Below are 15,127 nucleotides of genomic sequence, written 5' to 3'. Positions count from 1 at the left end.
CCTTAAGACAGTAAGAATCTCCTCTTCTGTAATCTGGTTATGGTCCATGACCTCACTACTCTTTATTGTGGGCTTTATAATCTCCATGTCTGTCTTCTGAGAAAATACATGTGCAAAAAGTATCATTTAAAGTCTCCTTATCCTTTCAGTTGCATGTATAATGACCACACTGACCTGCCAGAGGACCAATTTTGTCCTTTACTGTCTCTTTGCTCTTAATATAGCCATATATGTGATGGGATTTTCATAGAAACATAGAAAACCTACAGCACAATACAGGCCCTTCGGCCCACAAAGTTGTGCCAAACCTTAGAAATTACTAGGCTTACCTATAGCCCTCTATTTTTCTAAGTTTCATGTACCTATCTGAAAGCCTCTTGAAAGACCCTATCATATCCGCCTCCACCACCGTTGCTGGCAGCCCATTCCATGCACTCACTGCTCTCTGAGTAAATAACTTACCTCTGACATCTCCTCTTTACCTACTCCCCAGCACCTTAAACTTGTGTTCTCTTGTGGCAACCATATCAGACCTGGAAAAAAGCCTCTGACTATCCACATGATCAATGCCTCTCACCATCCTGTACACCTCTATCAGGTCACCTCTCATCCTCCTTCTTTCCAAGGAGTAAAGGCTGAGTTCACTCAACCTATTCTCATGAGGCATGCTCCCCAATCCAGGCAACATCCTTGTAAATCTCCTCTGCACCCTTACTATGGCTTCCACATCCTTCCTGTAGTGAGACGACCAGAACTGAGCACAGTACTCCAAGTTGGGTCTGACCAGGGTCCTACGTAGCTGCAACATTACCTCTCAGCTCCTAAATTCAATTCCATGATTGATGAAGGCTAATGCACGGTATGCCTTCTTAACCACAGAGCCAACCGGCGCAGCTGCTTTGAGCATCCTATGGACTTGGACCCCAAGATTCCTCTGATCCTCCACACTGCCAAGAGTCTTACCATTAATACTATATTCTGCCATCATATTTGACCTATCAAAATGAACCACCTCACACTTATCTGGGTCGAACTCCATCTGCCACTTTTAAGCCCAGTTTTGCATTCTATCAATGTCCTGCTGTAACCTCTGACAGCCCTCCACACTATCCACAACACCTTCAACCTTTGTGTCATCAGCAAACTTACTAACCCATCTCTCCACTTCCTAATCCAGGTCATTTATAAAAAGCAAGGAGAGTAAGGGTCTGAGAACAGATCCCTGAGGCACTCCACTGGTGACTGACCTCCAAGCAGAATATGACCTGTCTACAACCAATCTTTGCCTTCTGTGGGCAAGCCAGTTCTGGATCCACCAAGCAAGGTCCCCTTGGATCCCATGCCTTCTTACTTTCTCAATAAAGCTTGCATGGGGTACCTTATCAAATGCCTTGCTAAAATCCATATACACTACATCTACTGCTGTTCCTTCATCAATGTGTTTAGTCACATCCTCAAAAAATTCAATCAGGCTCATAAGGCATGACCTTCCCTTTACAAAGCCATGCTAACTACTCCTAATCATATTATACCTCTCCAAATGTTCATAAATCCTGCCTCTCAGGATCTTCTCCATCAGCTTACCAATCACTAAGGTAATAATCACTGGTCTATAATTTCTTGGGCTATCTCTACTCCCTTTCTTGAATAAAGGAACAACATCCGCAACCCTCCAATCCTTGGGAACCTCTCCCGTCCCCATTGATGATGCAAAGATCATCATCAAAGGCTCAGCAATCTGTGAAATTTCTTTCACTTTGTCTGCCAGAGTAAACTCATGTCCCCTTTTAGCCCTCCTGATTTCTCTTTTAAGTGTTCTCTTGCATTTCTTATACTCTTCAAGTGCCTCATTTGATCTTAACTGCCTATGCCTGATATGTGCCTCCTTTTTCTTTACCAAAAGCTCAATATTACTCAATAACCAATGTTCCCTAAACCTGTTAGCCTTGACTTTTATTCTAACAGCAACATACAGATTTTGTAGTCTTCATATGTCACTTTTATAGGCCTCCCACTTATCAGGAATCTCTGCCTTAAAATAACCTATCTCAATTCAAGCCTGCCAGATACCATCAAAACTGGCCTTTCTGCTATTTGGAAACTCAACCCCAAGGACCAATACTACTTCCATAATTACCTTAAAACTAATGGAATTACAATCACTAGCTCAAAAATGTTCAGTGTCCTGTTTCATTCTCTTAGAGGAGATTCAATATTGTGCTCTCACTAGTTGGGATCTCTACATATTGGTTAAGGAAACTTTCCTGAGTGCATTTGACAAACTCCTATCCAGCTCTTTTACAGTATGAGAGTCCCACTCAATACATGGAATCTTAAAATCACAGGCTATTACAACCTTATTTTTCTGCAGCTGTCTGTAATCCCTCTACAAATTTGCTCCTCTAAATCCCACTGACTATAACATAGTCCCATTAACAACGCCATCCCTTTTTTATCCCTCAGTTTCCACCCATTTGTCTCAGTAGATGAGCCCCCTGATCTGTCCTGTCTGTGCACTACCGTGACATTTTCTCTGATGAATAATGCCACCCTCTCTCTTTAATACCTTCCACTCTGTCATGTCCAAATCAATAAAATTCCAGAACATTGAACTGCCAATCCTATCCCTCCCGCAACCAAGTCTCACTAATGGCTTCATCATAGTTCCACATGTTCTTCGTTGCTGTAAGTCAGGGGTTCCCAACCTGCGATCCACAACCCCTCAGTTAATGGTATTGGTCCATGACATAAAAAAGGTTGGGAACCCCTGCTCATTTATTTGCTTTACCTGCCCCCAAATATATGCTACTCAGATTATTAGTCCTACCATGTTCAACCTTTCAGTTTGCACCTTCGCTTGTAGTCTTAACATCTACTTTCTTTACAAGCACTCCACTTGATAACTTGCCATTCTGGTTCCCATCCCCTACAGCTCTAGTTTAAACCCACTGAAACAGCATGAGCAAAACTTCCTGCAAGGATCAAGTTCTATTTCAAGTTTATTATCATTCAACTGTATACATGTATACTACCAAACTAAACAACGTTCGTCCAGACCAAGGTGCACAACACAGTCCGTATAACTCACACACGACACATAAGAAACATTATCGCAAATAATTTGGTCACACTTCAGTTCAAATGTAAACTGTCCCATTTGTACAGGTAGAGAGCCCAATGATCCAAAAATCTAAAGCTCTCCTTCAGGCACCATCTACTTAGCCATGTGTCAGGCACTATCTTTGTATTTCTGGCCTCACTAGCATGTGGCATGGGTAGCAAACCTGAGGTTGCCATCTTGGAGGTCCTATCTTTTAACTTAACACCTAATCTCCTGAACTCACTTTGCAAGACCTCATCACCCTTTCTGCCTCTGTCAGTGGTACCAATGTGAACCATAATCTGACTCCCCCTCCCCCTTAAGAATGCTATGGATTCAATCCAAGACATCTGACCCTGGCAACTAGAAGACAATATACCACCCAAGTGTCTTAGTGTTATCTACAGAACCTCAGATCAGCTCCCCTAATCAATAGATTCCCCCATCACTACTGCTCACCTCTCCGACTGCTTGCAAGGATAAGTACCAGGAGGGAGATCAGTGGGGAGGGACGAATGGACAAGGGTGTTGCATTGGGAGCGATCCCTGTGGAAATCGGAAAGTGGTGGGGTGGGGGGGGGGGAAGATGAACTTGGTGGTGGGATCCTGTGGGAGATGATGGAAGTTATGGAGAATTATGTGCTGGATATGGGAGCTAGTGGGGTGATAGGACAAGAGGAACCCTATCCCTGGTGTGGCAGGGGGAGGATGGGATGAGGGTAGATATGCGCGAAATGGAAGAGATGTGGGTGAGGACAGCATTGATGGTGGAGGAAGGGAAATCATTTTCTTTAAAGGAGGACAGATATGTTCTTCTGGAATGAAAAGCTTCACCCAGGGAGCAGATGCAGCGGAGACAGAGGAACTGAGAGAAGGGAATAGAATTTTTACAAGTGACAACGTGGGAAGAGGTATAGTCCAAATAGCTGTGAGAGTCAGTGGGTTTATAAAAGATATCAGTAGATAAACTGTCTCCAGAGATAGAGACAGAAATATCAAGGAAGGGGAGGGAGGTGTCGGAAATGGACCAGGTAAATTTGAGGGCAGGGTGGAAGTTGGAGTCAAAGTTGTTGAAATCGACAAGCTCAGCATGGGTGCAGGAAGCAGCACCAATCCAGTTGTTGGAGAAGTTGGGAAGTGATACTGGTGAAGGCTTGCAATATGGGCTATTTCCCATAGCTGACATAAAGGCAGGCAAAGCTGGGACCCATGTGAGTGCCCATGGCTGCAGTTTTGGTTTGACAGAAGTGGGAGGAGCTGAAGGAGAAATTGGTGAGGGTGAGGACCAGTTGTTCCTGAAGGTGGAGAATGGTGGTGGAGGGGAACAGATGGGGTCTGTTGTCCAGAAAGAAGCAGAGAGCTTTAAGGCCCTCCTAATGGGGGATGGAAGTGTATAGGATCTGGACATTCACAGTGAAAATGGGCCAGGGAACTTAAAGTAATTGAAAAGATCAAGAGTGCATGAAGTGTCATGGATATAGGTAGGATATGACTGAACCGGGGCAGGGGAGGGAGATAAAACAGAGTCAAGCATCTGCAGACACAAGTTCAGAGGGGCGAGAGCAAGCAGAAATCGTGGAACTTCCTGTGACAGTGGGACCTTTTCTGTGTGATTGTGGTTGATGGTGGTGCTTCCTTTGAATGTGGAACTGGCCATACTGGTCACCACACAGAAGGAAGCTAATTGATCATCATATCAATGCTGCCTTATTACCAGCGTAATTCACTGGTCCCACACTACCCATCCCATCCCCCGGTCTTTTCTCCATAGCTTAGAAATTTTTCCATCACCATATGTTAAGCCAGTTTCCCCTCAAAAGCCAAACTGAACCTGTGCCGAACATAGTGGAACCAGCCCCATTCACTCTGGAACATGCCCTACCCCACTGCTGTGGACCTGCCCAATCCACACTGGAAGCTACCTGTGGAACCTGTCACCACCACACCTGCAGGATGCACATCAGGATTCCATAAGGTATAGGAGCAGAATTAGTCTATTTTGCCCATCAAGTCTGTTTTGCCATTTCATCATAGCTGATCCATTTTCCCTCTCAACCCCAATCTCCTGCCTTCTCCCCGTATCCCTTCATGCCCTGACTAATCAAGAGTCTATCAACCTCTGCCTTAAATATACCCAATGAGTTGGCTTCCACAGCTGCCTGTGGCAACATATTCTATAAATTCATCACTCTCTGGCTAAAGAAATTCCTCCTCACCCCCATTCTTAGAGGACGTCCCCTATCCTGAGGCTATTTACTCTGGTCTTAGATCTGATTGAAACATATAAGATTATTAAGGGATTGGACACACTGGAGTCAGGAAGCATGTTCCCACTGATGGGTGAGTCCAGAACTAGAGGCCACAGTTTAAGAATAAGGGGTAGGCCATTTAGAACAGAGATGCAGAAAAACTTTTTCACCCAGAAAGTGGTGGATATGTGGAATGCTCTGCCCCAGAAGGCAGTGGAGGCCAAGTCTCTGGATGCATTCAGGAGAGAGTTAGATAGAGCTCTTATAGATAGCGGGGTCGAGGGATATGGGGAGAAGGCAGGAACGGGGTACTGATTGTGTATGATCAGCCATGATCACAGTGAATGGCGGTGCTGGCTAGAAGGGCCAAATGGCCTACTCCTGCACCTATTGTCTATTGTCTATTCCCCCACTATTGGAAACATCCTCTCCACATCCACTCTATTGAGGCCTTTCTGATCTAATTTCCCGTTAATCATTGCTCTATTCTCTTTCTTTGGCTCTTATGTTGGCTTTGACTTCTCTTGTCAGCCACAGTTGCATCATCCTACTTATCTCTTCCTCTCTACGATGTACAATATATGTCCTATGCCTTCTGAAATGCTCCCAGAAATTCCAGCCAATGCTGATCTGTCGTCGTCCCTGCTAGTGTTCCTTTCCAATCAATTTTGGCCTGCTCCTGTCTCATGCGTTTGTAATTCCCTTTACTCCACTGTAACACTGATATATCTGACTTCAGCTTCTCCCTCTCCTTCTGAAGTGATGACTATTTTGTCACTCTGGTTGTAACTTCCACTATATGAGTGCGTAGCCAGACCATGCATTGTCAATTACACAATCACAAGACCATACACCATCAGTTACATAGTCACCAGGTGCCACATCATCAGTTACACTATGTGGTGCCCACATAGGTGAGTGTGTAATAAGATGCAGTCTGTATGAGTGAGTGTGACACATATGATTCCTGCTCCATGCTCCATGTCTATGGGAGTGATGTGGTGCTCTAACTATTTGTTTTACTTTCTGGTGATCTCGCCGTGTGATTGTGTCATTGGTGCAGATATCTTCATGATGTAGTGAAAACTAATGAGTGAGTGAGACCTCTGTTGGTCAGGGTCGACTGTGGATGTTGCATCCTAGCTGTCTAGATACACAAGTCTGGGCAATAGAGAACAGGCTGTTGCCTACATAGAAAGCTCCCCCTCTCCATGCATCTGACGAACCCAAGGGAACCGTACAGACACAGTTTGGTACCAGCAGCATTGCAGGTTGCCGGTCAGCACTGAACTCAATGTAGAACTTTCTTAGGAACTCCCACTAGGGGTTTACCCCCAAAACCTTCCCACAAAGCAGTGGATGTTTGAGATCAGAATCAGATTTATCAGTGCTTTTCTTCTTGGTGAGCTGCCAACCACAGCTGATGAGTCCCATCTGCCTGAAGCAACTGATTTTAAGGTGCCAATAACCCACTTTGCCCCTTCGCCTGTCTGTAGAAATGCTTCCACTGGACTTAGTAGCTAAGCCATAGGTGAAGGCTAGGAGCTGGATTAGAGGCTAAATGAGGTACACACCACTGGGAGTGTTTAATAGGTAGCGGGAGCTCATCACTTTACCACCCCCAGCTGTAACAACTTTATAGAACCCATGAACCTGATAATGACATGCATAACTAATGACATCTTTGTATGATTATGGAGCTGTATAACTAACATTGGTGCACACCCTTTGTGAATTTGTATGCTCTCTTTGTGATTGTGTAAGAGGCTGTTGTGTTCCTGTAGTATTGTGCAGCTGATGGTGTTGAGCTCCTTGTATGATTTTATGGTTTTTAAATGTGGGAGTATCTACCTCTACCACCTTCTCAGATCATGTGGTGTTTTTCAGGTCTACATATACTGTCCAAATACTGTATCCCCATGTGATCGTGTACCTAAAGTGAATCACTGAGTGTTCATGAACTCCTATGTAGTTGAGTAACTCAGGGAAAACTTCCTGTGTGATTGTGTAACTGAGCTGAATGGTTTTAGTTGTGCATTTAATATTTCAGTAATATTTGAGTAATAATGTAAGTATATTGTTTGATTAAGCAATCTTTGTTTACATAATACTTTGAGTTATATGTACAAAGAACGTGAGTAGCGTATATCATAAGTGCGCATTTCACAGAAGTAAAAATGAAACTAGACACGTTATCCCCAGCTCTATGTTATTAGTTTTGTTTTGAAGTTACAAAGGTTACAAACAGTGACAACAATTAAGTTTTAAATGAACCCAAGATGATTACCTACCTGTTGAAGCTCAGCATATTCTTTCTTTGGAAAGGAAGGAGGGGTGGGGAGGGAGGGAGGGAGAGAGAGGGAGAGAGATGGAGAGAGAGAGAGAGAGAGAGAGAGAGAGAGAGAGATGGAGAGAGAGAGAGAGAGAGAGAGAGAGAGAGAGAGAGAGAGAGAGAGAGAGATTCAAGTCCAAAAGAAAAGTGCAATACATCTTTTTCTTCAGAAGTGCAACAAGACATTTGAATTTAAAAATAGACAGAAAATGGATGAAATTCATGGGTTGTTAAACTGTGAATACCAGGTGAACATAATAAATTTTTTTAAAAAACAGAAATGTCCTTTATAAATCAGAGCATTGAGTATAGGAGTTGGGATGTAATGTTAAAATTGTACAAGGCATTGGCAAGGCCAAATTTGGAGTATTGTGTACAGTTCTGGTCACTGAATTATAGGAAAGTTGTCAACAAAATAGAGAGAGTACAGAGAAGATTTACTAGAATGTTACCTGGGTTTCAGCACCTAAGTTACAGAGAAAGGTTGAACAAGTTAGGTCTTTGTTCTTTGGAGCATAGAATGTTGAGGGGGGACTTGATAGAGGTACTTAAAATTATGAGGGGGATAGATAGAGTTGACGTGGATAGGCTTTTTCCATTGAGATTCAAACAAGAGGACATGAGTTGAGAGGGGGCAAAAATTTAGGGGTAACATGAGGGGGAACTTCTTTACTCAGAGAGTGGTAGCTGTGTGGAACGAGCTTCCAGTAGAAATGGTAGAGGCAGGTTTGATATTGTCACTTAAAGTAAAATTGGATAGGTATATGGACAGGAAAGAATGTAGGGTTATGGGCGGAGTGCAGGTCAGTGGGACTAGGTGAGAGTAAGCATTTGGCACGGACTAGAAGGGCCGAGATGGCCTGTTTCTGTGCTGTGATTGTAGGAGAAGAGAAACTCTGATGAAATGCTGACTGGCAACTCTTGCATCGCTGCTGATACCAAACTGTATCGGCCTTTGCTGTTCCTTTGTCTTCATCAGATGCGTAGAGAGGCGGAGCTTGCTGCATGGGCAACAGCTTGCTCTCCATATTGTACTGCCCAAGATTGAGTATATAGTCAGCTAGGATGCAACGTTCATGGTCAACACTGACTGACAGAGGCTTCACTCACTCATCAGACCAAGGTGAAGTAGGAGGTCATATTCTGCATGGAGGTTGGTGACCAGTGGTGTGCCTCAGAGATCTGTTCTGGGACCCCTTAGAACCATAGAACATTACAGCACCTGTTTCTGCACCTTTTGGCCCTTCTTTGCTATGCTGAACCATTTTTCCGCCTAGTCCCACTGACCTGCACATGGGCCATATCCCTACAAACCCCTCTCATCCGTATACCTGTCCAAGTTTTCCTTAAATGTTAAAAATGAGCCCACAGTTACCACTTCATCTGGCAGCTCATTCCACACTCCCACCACTCTCTGTGTGAAGATGCCCCCCCACCAATGTTCCCTTTAAACTTTTCCCCCTTCACCATTAACCCATGTCCTCTGGTTTTTTCTCCCCTAACCTCAGTGGAAAAAGCCTGCTTGCATTCACTCTATCTATACCCATCATAATTTTATATACCTCTATCAAATCTCCCCTCATTCTTCTATGCTTCAGGGAATAAAGTCCTAACCTATTCAACCTTTCTCTGTAACTCAGTTTCTCAAGTCCCGGTAACATCCTTGTAAACCCTTCTCTGCACTCTTTCAAGCTTATTAAGGTCCTTCCTGTAATTCAGTGACCAAAACTGCACACAATACTCCAAATTCGGCCTCACCAATGTCTTATACAACCTCAACATAACATTCCAACTCTTATACCAAATACTTTGATTTATTAAGGCCAATGTACCAAAAGCTCTCTTAACTACCCTGTTTACCTGTGACACCACTCTTAGGGAATTTTGTTATTTGTATTCCCAGATCCCTCTGTTCTACTGCACTCCTCAGTGCCCTACCAGTTACCTTGTATGTTCTACCTTGGTTTGTCCTTCCAAAGTGCAATACCTCACACTTGTCTGCATTATACTCCATCTGCCATTTTTCAGCCCATTTTTCCAGCTTGTCCAAATCCCTCTGTAAGCTTTGCAAACCTTCCTCACTGTCCATTGCACCTCCAATCTTTGTATCATCATCAAATTTGCTGATCCAATTTACTATATTATCATCCAGATCATTGATATAGATGACAAATAACAATGGACCCAGCACTGATCCCTGTGGCACACCACTAGTCACAGGCCTCCACTCAGAGAAGCAATCCTCCACTACCACTCTCTGGCTTCTCCCATTGAGCCAATGTCTAATCCAATTTACTCTATGTACACCTAGAGACTGAATCTTCCTAACTAACCTCCCATGTGGAACCTTGTCAAAGGCCTTACTAAAGTCCATGTAGACAACATCCACTGCCTTCCCTTCATCCACTTTCCTTGTAACCGCCTCAAAAAACTCTAATAGATTTGTTAAACATGACCTACCATGCACAAAGCCATGTTGACTCTCCCTAATAAGTCCCTGTCTATCTAATTACTGGTAGATCCTATCTCTTAGTACTCCTTCCAATAATTTACCTACTATTGACATCAAACTTACTGGCCTATAATTTCCCAGATTACTTTTAGAGCCTTTTTTGAACAACAGAACAACATGAGCTATCCTCCAGTCCTCTGGCACCTCACCCTTAGATACCGACATTTTAAATATATCTGTTAGGGCCCCTGAAATTTCAACACTAGTCTCCTTCAAGATCCGAGGGAAAACCCTGTCAGGTCCTGGGGATTTATCTACTATGATTTGCTTCAAGATAGCAAGCACCTCCTCCTCTTCAGTCTGTATAGGTTCCATGACCTAACTACTTGTTTGCCTTGTTTCCATTGACTCCATGCCAGTTTCCTTAGTAAATACAGACGCAAAAAACCCATTTAAGATCTCCCCCATTTTTGGTTCCATACATAACCAACCACTCTGAGCTTCAAGAGGATCAATTTTATCCCTTATTATCCTTTTGCTCTTAATATACCCGTAGAAGCTCTTTGGATTATCCTTCACCTTGACTGCCAAAGCTACCTCATGTCTTCTTTTAGCCCTCCTGATTTCTTTCTTAAGTATTTGTTTGCACTTTTTATACTCCTCATGTACCTTATTTGTTCACTAGAGAATCAAATACAGCAAAGCAGGACACATACAAAGAGCAAACTAAAATAAATAGACTGCACAGAGAAGAAAGATAAAAAAAAGTCAAGTTGCAGTTTCAAAAAAATGCTAATCTGCACAAATTAGTGAGGCAGTGATCACAATATGATTGAGTTTAACTTGAAATTTGAGAGGGCGAAAATAAAGTCTGATGTAGCAGTATTTCAGTGGAGTAAAGGAAATTACAGTAGCATGAGAGAGGAGTTGGCCAAAGTAAATTGGAAGGTGATGCTGGCAGGGATGACAGCAGAGCATTAATGGTGTCAGTTTCTGGGAAAAATGAGGAAGGTGCAGGATAGATTTATTCCAAAAATGGAGAAATACTTAAATGGCAAAATAGTACAACCGTAGCTGACAAAGGAAGACAAAGCTAACGTAAAAGCAAAAGAGAGGACATACAACAAAGCAAAAATAAGTGGGAAGATAGAGGGTTGGGAAATTTTTAAAATCCTACAGAGAGCAACTAAATCATTAGGAGGGAACAGATGAAATATGAAAGCAAGCTAGCAAATAATATCAAAGTGGATAGTAAAAGCTTTTTCAAATATGTAAAAAAATAAAAGAGAGATGAGAGTGGATATAGGACCGCTGGAAAATGAGACTGGAGAAATAACATTGGGGGACAAGGAGACGGCAGATGAACTACATGAGTATTTTGCATCAATCTTCACTGTGTAAGATGCAAGTTGTTGAAGTGTGCGAGCGAGGAGAAGTGAGTGCAGTTGCTATTACAATGGAGAAGGTGTTCAGAAAGCTGAGAGACCTAAGGGTATAAAAGTCATCCAGACCAGACGAAGTGCACCCTAGGGTTCTAAAAGAGATAGTGGTAGAGGCTGTGCAGACATTAGTAATTATCTTTCAAAAAAAAATCATTGGACTCTGGCATGGTGCCAAATGACTGGAAAATTGCAAATGTCACTCAACTCTTTAAGAAAGGAGGAAGGCAGCAGAAAGGAAATTATAGACCAGTTAGTCTGACCTCAGTCTGGGAAGGTGTTGAAGTCAATTGTTAAGGATGAGGTTATAGAGTACTTGGTGACACAGGTCAAAATAGGACAAAGTCAGCCTGGTTCCCTTAAGGGAAAATCTTGCCTGACGAACCTGGTGGAATTCCTTAAGGAGATTGCATGTAGGATAGATAAAGAGGATACAGTGTATGTTGTATATTTGGACTTCAGAAAGCCTTTGACAAGATGCCACACATGAGGCTGTTAACCAAGTTAAGACTCTATGGTATTACAGCACCAGGATGAACTTCCCTTGATGAGGGTTACCTTATGTAGGGATTGAGAGTTGTTGGACCATCTAAGCTAAGAGCTAAAGTGTTGGAGGAGTTACATGTCAATGATTAAATGAAGTCAAAATGAAATTGTTGGCTCAAAGATTTGGTGGCCTACAATAGATGAGCAGTTATGAGCATTTACCATGCCAACATGTCCAGAGGAAAGTTGTCCAGGGCTGTCAGAATCACTTCCTACAGCCCCAGAATCAACTTCTGCACCAGCCACGGAGAAAGTCCCAGAACCTGAGATTGGTTCATAGCTACAAGTCACACCTGCCAAGCCCACCCCCCCACCATCAGGAAAGCCATTATCCCACAAGAGTAAGAGCGATTAAATTGAGATGCATTCTATATTGAGCTTGAGTTTTTAGCTGAGGAAGGAGATGTGTGTTTAATATTTCAGTAATATTTGAGTAATATTGTAAATATGTTGTTTCATTAAGCATTACTTATTTACATAATTCATTATGGTGTACAAAATACGTGAATGACATATGTTATGACACCACGACGTCTTAAGTGCATACCTCACTAAAGTAAGAATGAAATTAGACATGTTCCCCCTGGTCTCAGTGTTTTTCTTTTGATTAGTTTTATGTTTTGGATTATATAACATAACATCCTCCCTGTCTGGTTGTGCCTTAGATGTGAGTTCAATGTCAGGATGATGTTTTCTGATTGAGGATGTTGCCCTAGAGAGCATGCTCTTCTGTAAAATTGTTCTGGGATCCTCTATTATCATGAGCCTCTCTGGCACCTAGAAACCAGAGGAAAGCTATTCAGAACCATGCCAGTAGTCTTTCTTGTTGTCCAGGGCAAGGTTTCATTCAATCTCTGAACTCAGCAGTCACTATTCTGCCCCCAAGTCCTGACAAACTGTATCATTTTATCTCAGTCCTGATGAAGGGTCTCAACCTGAAACCTCATCTGTTTATTCCTTTCCTTAGGACCTGCTGAGTTTCTTTAGCAATTTGTGAGTATTACCATTTTATTCTGTCATTGAGCTGAAAACTAGTTGATTTTTCAGTTTTTTTCATAAATTTTAAAAGTGTTTGCCCAAAAGATAACAAGCAATCCAGGTTTACTATCCAGATACATCAGAATCAGAATCAGGGTTGATACCTTTGGGAAATATTGTGAAATATGTTGTTACACAGCAGCAGTACATTGTAATACAAAACAATAAAACTATAAATTACAATAAGAGATGTGTATATATACTTTGTCCATTTTATATACACACACGCACACACACACTCATTGTCCATTCAGAAATCTGACAGTGGAAGGGAAGAAACTATTCTCAAAGTGTTGAGGCTCCTATCTCCTCCTTAATGTGAAGAGGGTATGTCCTGGATGATGGAGTTCTTAATGACAGATGCTGCCTTTTTGAGGCATTGCTTTTTGAAGATGTCCTCAATGCTGGGAGACTAGTGCCCATGATAGGGCTAGCTGAGTTTACAACTTTCTGCAACTTTTTCCAATCCTGTGTAGTGCCCCCCTCCCCCATTCCAGACAGTGATTCCAGTTAGAATACTCTCCATGGTGAATCTGTAGAAATTTGCAAGCGACTTTGGTGATGAACTATGTCTCCTCAAACTCCTAGTGATATATATTTTTTATTTATTTACAGATACAGCTTGGAACAGGCCCTTCCGGCCCTTTGAACCACATCAGCCAGCAACCCACTGATGTAACCCTAGCCTAATCATGGGACAATTTATAATGTCCAATCAACCAACTTACTGGTATGTCCTTGGACTGTGAGATAAAACCAGAGCACCCAGGGGAAGCCCATGCACACAAGAAGTAACATGCAAACTTGCTTACAGAAGGCAAGTTGAGCTCTGAACTCAACACCCCAAGCTGTAATAACGTTGCACTAACCGCTACGTTACTATCGTGCTCCATATAGCTGCCTTCTTTGTAATTGCATCAATATGTTGGACCCAGGATAGATCTTCAAAGAGTTTGACACCCAGAAATTTGCAACTGCCCATCCTTTCCACTGCTGATCCCTCCATGAGGACTGGTGTGTGTTCCTTGAACTTCCATGCCCTGTAGTCCACAATATATTCCTTGATCTCACTGATGTTGAGTGTGAGGTTGTTGTTGTGGCATCTCTTAACTAGCTGACCTATCTCACTCCTGTACGCCTCCTCGTCACCATCTGAAAATATGCTAACGTAAGCTGTGCATTGGCAAATTTATAAATGATGTTTCAGCTGTGCCTAGCTACAATATTCCTGGGTGTAGGGAGAACAGAGTAGTGGGCAAACACGCACTCTTGAGATGCCCCAGTCTTTATTGTTAGTGAGGATCATGGCTTGCTACAGCAGCTGCACTGCACATGCCACTAGGACCTGCAGAGCTGTGAGTGCAGCTCAGCACATGACAGAAACCAGCCTCCTCTCCATGGATTCGGTCTGCACTGCTACTGCCCCAGTAAAGCAGCTGGGAGAATCAAAAAAGAAGGTACAAAATGCTGAAAGCACATACCACCAGGCTCAAGGACAACTTCTACCCCGCTATTCTCAGACTCTTGAACAGACCTCTTGTATGTTGTTGGACTCAACCTTATAATCCACCTTGTTGTTATCTTGCAGTTTATTGTTTACCTGCACTGTACTTCCCCTGTAGCTTTTACAATTTATTTTGCATTGCTATTATTTCACCTTGCTCTACTTAGGTGCACTGTGTAATCATTTCATCTGTATGAACAGTATGCAAGACAAGCTTTTCACTACGTGTGACAATAATAAAACAATACCAATAGCAATTTTTAATGTTTCTCATGTTTTCATTAACTTCTGGACTGCCTTTGAGAAGGGGCTCCTGACTTCTGGGCTCACTAGATTACATCCAATTTGATGATAGTGAATCTTTCTTCTATGTTTCTAGGATGCCCAACAATGGGAATAATTTGCTGTTATTTGAATTATACATATTAAATGTATAATATAGATCACCCTTCATCTCTCATATCCTA

General features: G+C 42.6%; 1 long non-coding RNA gene across 1 annotated transcript in view; it reads left to right on the top strand.

Annotated features, from left to right (window-relative positions):
* Positions 1-14,051, top strand: part of LOC132406304 (uncharacterized) — a 57,447-nt gene extending 43,396 nt beyond the window's left edge. The window contains exon 3 of the long non-coding RNA XR_009516127.1: positions 13,772-14,051. This is a non-coding gene — a long non-coding RNA (uncharacterized LOC132406304). The remainder of the gene's footprint in view (positions 1-13,771) is intronic.
* The last annotated feature ends 1,076 nt before the right edge of the window (positions 14,052-15,127 follow it).

The sequence above is a fragment of the Hypanus sabinus genome, chromosome 16 (genome assembly GCF_030144855.1).
Source record: "Hypanus sabinus isolate sHypSab1 chromosome 16, sHypSab1.hap1, whole genome shotgun sequence".
In the NCBI taxonomy this organism is placed as follows: domain Eukaryota; kingdom Metazoa; phylum Chordata; class Chondrichthyes; order Myliobatiformes; family Dasyatidae; genus Hypanus; species Hypanus sabinus.
This window is presented reverse-complemented; position numbering and strand designations above follow the sequence as displayed.